Genomic DNA, 6,000 nt, shown 5'->3' on the forward strand with positions numbered 1-6,000 from the left:
ATTTGATTTGAACGTTGAGTAACAACAAAGGCCGGCACACCATCTTCAGTGAAGAAAATGTTGCCTTTGAGTAGATGACAACTGTTAACCGTGTACAAGAACCTTAGAAATGAAATCAAAATCCTACAAACAAAAAAAGTAAAGACTTTGTTCACTTACAAGTTTTCAGATAAAAAAAATATCTCAAAACCAAACAAAGCAATATACCTGAATGTGTTGATGAACTCTGATTCAATGTAATTCCACTAAGACCTTTTTGGATCTTCTGCATTCGCACATCCTTTGCGTATCCATTCCTTCGATTTTCTACCTATTCCCATCATAAAATCTTCTTTTACCTCTTGGATCATTAGGGTTACTTGACTGTTACCATAGTTACAGTAATATATCTTGGCCATGTTTCTTTGCGTTTCAGGGAATGTAGGAATCTCTTCAACTTCCCTTAGAGTTATGAAGGAAATTGGAATAGAAAAACGTGCACCCTTATTAGAGAAATAAGCCCTCCCCTGCTCTATACTACCGCGTTTGCTTCCTGCTTCCTTGGTATAGCAGAGGGGGAAGGAATACTACCGCGTTTGCTTCCCGCTTCCTTGGTATAGCGGAGGGGGAAGGAATCAGTCTGCACGGTTGACCATAAACAGCAGTAAATGTAATAAACAACAGTAAACGTAATAAACAGTTCTTGCTCCTCCTAGACAACTGAATGAAAATAAAAGTTCTGGTATCCCTGGCTCTGGTCCTCAGATGTTACATAGGTCTAAGGTTGGTTCATGCTGGTACTTTGCCAAAAATTGAGGATACATGTAACATAGGAGCTAATGGACTTGCGCATTTGAAGGAGTTCTTAGTTTATCATGCATCTTCAACAAAATCAAATGCCAGATATCAGCATTAGGTTCTCTTAAAATTCCAACCAATCAGAAGTTACAAGAAATGTATATTCAATATTGGAGATAACGGAAAGGATAAAAATCAATGCATCAGACTATACTAGAAAAAACCAAACCTAGCAGTCGATCATCTTTGGTGTCATCACTTGGAAAAAAATACAACTACAGACTAACAGAGGCCAACGAAGTTTTTTCATTTCCTATATGATGAAAGAATATACCTTGATCTGGATATTTGCTGTCATGACTTGGTTCGATAATCTTAGATGCATGTGGAGAAGCCTATTCAAGTACAATCTCTTTTCTTTGTCATGCCTATTCAAAGAAACAATAGAAAAATAATCAATAAGTAGAATGTGTGCGGCTTGGCCAAGTCCGGTCCCAATCACCGCAGGAATGCCATCGTAATCGAGTGCATGGTGGATGTCTAGCTGATGGACAAGAGAGCTAATGGTGTGGTGGTTGTCATTTATGTTGGGGGATACATGTCAAACATGTGAAGATAATTAGCCGAGCAAGTAGTACACAATTAACGAGAAGATAATAAGCAGATGGAAGAAGGGACTCACGAGGACTGCCAAAGGCATGGGGTACGTGGAGCCCAAAGGGCCTGCCCTCCTCGTCCCTCTCCTCCTAATTTCCGGTGACGATGAGGAAGTTGTAGTTGTCACCACCGGCAGAATCAGGCGTGTGGGTGACAAGCTTCCTATTCTTGCTACGGGCTTTGAGATAGTATGAGCCCTCATCTTGGGTACAAATGATGCTATACAGGTGCTGGATATCCTAGAACCCGAGGTGGGTGTCAAGGACTCCGTTTAGGGCAACGATGCTCGTCACTAGATGAAAAAAGTTGGTGGTAAATTGGAGGGGGGTGAAATGGTACGTATTTAGGGGTTTGAGAGAGTAGAGGATGAAAGGGGAGAGACGAACTCCTCCCTCGACTATGGACATAATGGAGACGCGAAGGACCTGGTCGTCATGACCATCCCTATCAGTGTCGACTGGGGCGAGTTCCAGATGGATGTCGTTAGGGATGCCGTAGCGTTCCCTGAACGACTGCATCCTCTCATGGGTGTCACAGAGCCTTCTAAAATAGCCAGTTCTAATCACCATTGTTTGGGGGTTTGGGGTGTAAACTGGAGCGTAAAGGGGAAATAAAGCCGTGAAAGGATGAAAGAAAATGAGAATGAAGGACTTGTAGTAAGGAAAGTCTAAAGAAGTTTTTCCGATGAAAACGAAACGAAACGGACTCAAGATTGGCTAGCTAGAGTCGCTTGGGGGGAAGATGAACAGTGACGATGGAGGAAGGGAGTTCTTTCGTCTGAGTTTAAGAGTGAGAAAGAGAAGTGTAAAATGAAAAGTGCGTTTTAAAATTATTATAATCCCTAAAAGTAGGATGACGTATTGAGAAAGTTACCCAATGGGCTAAAATCAGAAAAGGAAGCATCGCTTCACATTAAATGAAAAAGAGGCGTGACTCACCACGTGCACGATGGGGAATCTTTTCTGACTCTTAGGGTATGATTACGCCCAAAAGTTGGAAAAAGCAAAGGCATCCGAAAATATGCCTGACCAAAGTTATGGCCACGAAAGGAGCTTTACCCATTGCTCACCGATGAACAACAACAATGAGCAAAGATGAGGAGCAATTGTAGCAAGGTTTTCCTCGGGCTAGGGAAAATACACTGAAACACGTGCAGAGCAAGATACCACGTAGGGGTGCACCACAGGGGATAATAGCAGACCAAGTGGTAAGCGCGGGGGCACCACAAAAGGAACATCCGAGTAGGTGTACGTGGCAACACGGTAGCACCACGAAAGGTGCATAAGGCCGAGCAAGGTAGTAGTACGGGAGTAACGTATAAAAAAATAAGGCGTGAATTCCGAGCAAGAGGCAACCTCGAGGGAATTGACTCAAGCTGAGCCGACCAACAAGGTGGACGGCTAGATTGATTCGAAATGTTCTGAATTAAACTCCTTGTGTGATAAGGAGGGATCCCGTGAATAAGGGAATAAAATATTCTGCCATGAAAGGCAGAGGTAGAGTTACTAGTTCCATACAGAGAGGTTTCCTAACGGGAGAGGGACCTCGGCTTATTGGGGGAAAGTGTCCCAGAAAGGCTAAGTTTCCTATACGGGATAGGAAACTTAGGGCGACGATGGTGCTTGGTGAGCAAGTCACAAGGAATCTATAAATACGAGGTAAATCTAATGGGAAAAGGTATGCTTTGAGCTGTAATTTTACTTACCGTCTTCCTAATGAAATTAGGGTTTAGTACGAATACTAACTTTGGCATCGAAGGGCCTTTGCCGACGAGAGGCAGAGGTGCACTCACCGTGTTTGTGTAGCTGGTTTTAGGGTTCCGACGAGGCTGTCAGGTGCGGTTCGATCTCAAAGAGTGTTGTTCAATACAAAGCGGATTTTTTCTTTTACAGCTAAATAGAGTCACCACTTAGTTTATTAAAACTAAGAAAACAGATAGAGATTCTGGGTACGAGAGTCAAAATTACAATAAGGAGAAGGTGTTAGGCACCCCCCTCGTCGTCCGTTCACAAGACTAGTCTATAATCATTCGACATACAACTAATATTTGCTTTGTTTTAATTTTACAATTAAACTGATTATTAAACCTTTAAACAGTCAATAAGGTGAGACAGGACGATAAGAAAATTACATACAATGGTATAAAATAAAAGCAGTAAACTATCCCAGCAGATGGATTCCTCGGCCAGCGAATGGATCTTGCGGCCGGGGAATCCCACTGGTTTGATATACCGGTTGTGGGAACGAAGTCCCGGCCGGTGTTCTTCCTCACACTAGAATATGAACGATCACAACAGAAATCAGAAAATAACGCTAAGAATTAAGACGCATAAGTAAAACCGAACCACAGGCAAGTAAACTTTCAGGTGTTTGTAAACTTTGTGTATCGGAAAAAAGTCCTTGAGATTTCTCCTTAGGTTTAGGTTCCAAGAAGGTTTGGATCTCCAGACTCTATGCTTGTCACCACCGTCCAATTAATTATCAAGTGAAGTCTCCTTTCAAAAGCCTCACCTTAGCAATTGTTCTCCTTGAAAACTTCTGAACTTACTTTCAAGTGGGGTAGTCTCATAATTCTGGACCTGACTACCTGAACAATAGCATGATACAAAGTTCCTTCATATTTAAGACAATACTTTTGATCAGACATTGTTTTCATAAGTCATTCTAGCAAGCGCCTCGGGAGGAAAGTAGCCTTGGCAATGGAATAGGTGTTTTTGGACTATACTATTCCATATGGCTCCTGCAACCGGGAAAAATAGAACTATATTGGGTCAAATTTAGTGTGTAGCTAGGCCCTTTCTTAAGCACTCATTGGTCATGGAGCTGATAGTTTCAGAGGGCTTAAAATTTTGCATCCCAGTGGGGCCATTGTTCGTGTTTATGGCTTCAGCAACAGTTCTTTTTTACTTTAGCTATTGAAAAACGCTCTAAATATAAATCTTTTTCGGGTTGTGCTGGCAAACTTATGTCAAGGGAAAAATCTACTTTATGAGAGATTACACCCTTTGAGATCAAACCGCACGAGACAGCTACGCCGGAACCCTAAAACCTGCAATACAGACACAGTGAGCGCACCTCTGCCTCTCATCGGCAAAGGCCCTCCGAGTATACGTACTAAACCCTAATTTCGTAAGAGAACTGTCAGTAGAATTAGCTCAAAGCGTACCTTTTCTCATTAGGTTTACCTCGTATATATAGACTCTTCGTGACTTGCTCTCCAAGTACTCTCGTTGCCCTAAGTTTCATATCCCATATAAGAAGCTTAGCCTTTCTAGGACTCTTTTTCCCAATAAGCCAAGATCCCATCCTCGTAGGGAAACTCTCTCTATATGGAATTTGTCCCATATAGTAACTCTACTTCTACCTTTCACGGCAGAATATACTATTCCCTTATTCACGGGATCCCTCCTTATCTCATAAGGAATTCATCTAGAACATTCCAGACTCACACACCCACCTATCCCGTAGGTCGGCCTAGCTCGGGTCAATACCACGCGTTCATACCCTTTGCTCGGCAATCGTATTATGCCCTGTTACACGCTATCCCACGCAATTCTTCTGCTCGGCCTTACGCATCCTCTCGTGATGCTGCTGTGTTGCCACGTCCACTATCTCGGATGCTTCCCACGTGGTGCTCCCGTGCTCACCACGTGGCCGGCATTTACTTCTTGCGACGCGCCTTCCCATGGGGCCTACTTAGCACGTGCTTTAAGTGTGATTTCCCTATCCCGGGAGAAACCCTACTACAGCTTCTATTAGGTCAAATTCAGCAAAAACTTTAAGGCCACCTTCTCCTTTAAGGGTGTCAAAGTCTCTATGCTCCACTACGGCTTAGATTGTAAAATAGGCAAGCACGTTGTTAACTTGAGAATGGGTGACAAGATAGTTGGAATATGCTCCTCTTTGTAATGGGTGGCAAGTTAGTCTCTAGGCTCTATTTGTGTTTTACAAATGAACAAACTACGGGTATCACCATATAACTACACACATTGAAGTGGACTAAAGTCACCATTAGTCTTAACGGGCCATGGGGCTGGATTGAGGACTGTCTTTCGTCCACCATCACTCTTGGTGGGCCACGTTGTCCACGGAAAAGGCCTAAACCAGAAATTCTAACCTGGGCCGTCATTTTCCCCATTAACTCCGTGAATATTAAGGCTCTATTGGAACTTGTGGAAAGAAGTGGAAAGGAATGAGAAAATTTTAAAAAATTACCTTCCCTTGTTTTGGTTCTTAAATAAAGATTAGGGAAACTTTCAAATACAAATGCAACTTTTCCCCTCAAATGAAACTTTCAAATACAAATACAGAGCCTAATGTTGGCAAATCTCGCACAAACATTAACTTTGTGCATCTTGCTAAGAAGATCAACCTTTTCCCCTCAAATTCTTATCCTTTACTTGGCATCATTCAGGAGGAGTCGATCTTTCGAACCACCTGCCAAATCATCAAAGCCTCATTTCTTGACCACTCCTACTGCATGCTACCCTTCTTTCAGTTGCATCCTCGTCACCATCAAGATAAATGCAACACATAAAACAAGGAGAAAAAAATATATATATACGG

The sequence above is a fragment of the Rhododendron vialii genome, chromosome 12a, assembly GCF_030253575.1.
Source record: "Rhododendron vialii isolate Sample 1 chromosome 12a, ASM3025357v1".
NCBI classification, from domain to species: Eukaryota; Viridiplantae; Streptophyta; class Magnoliopsida; order Ericales; family Ericaceae; genus Rhododendron; species Rhododendron vialii.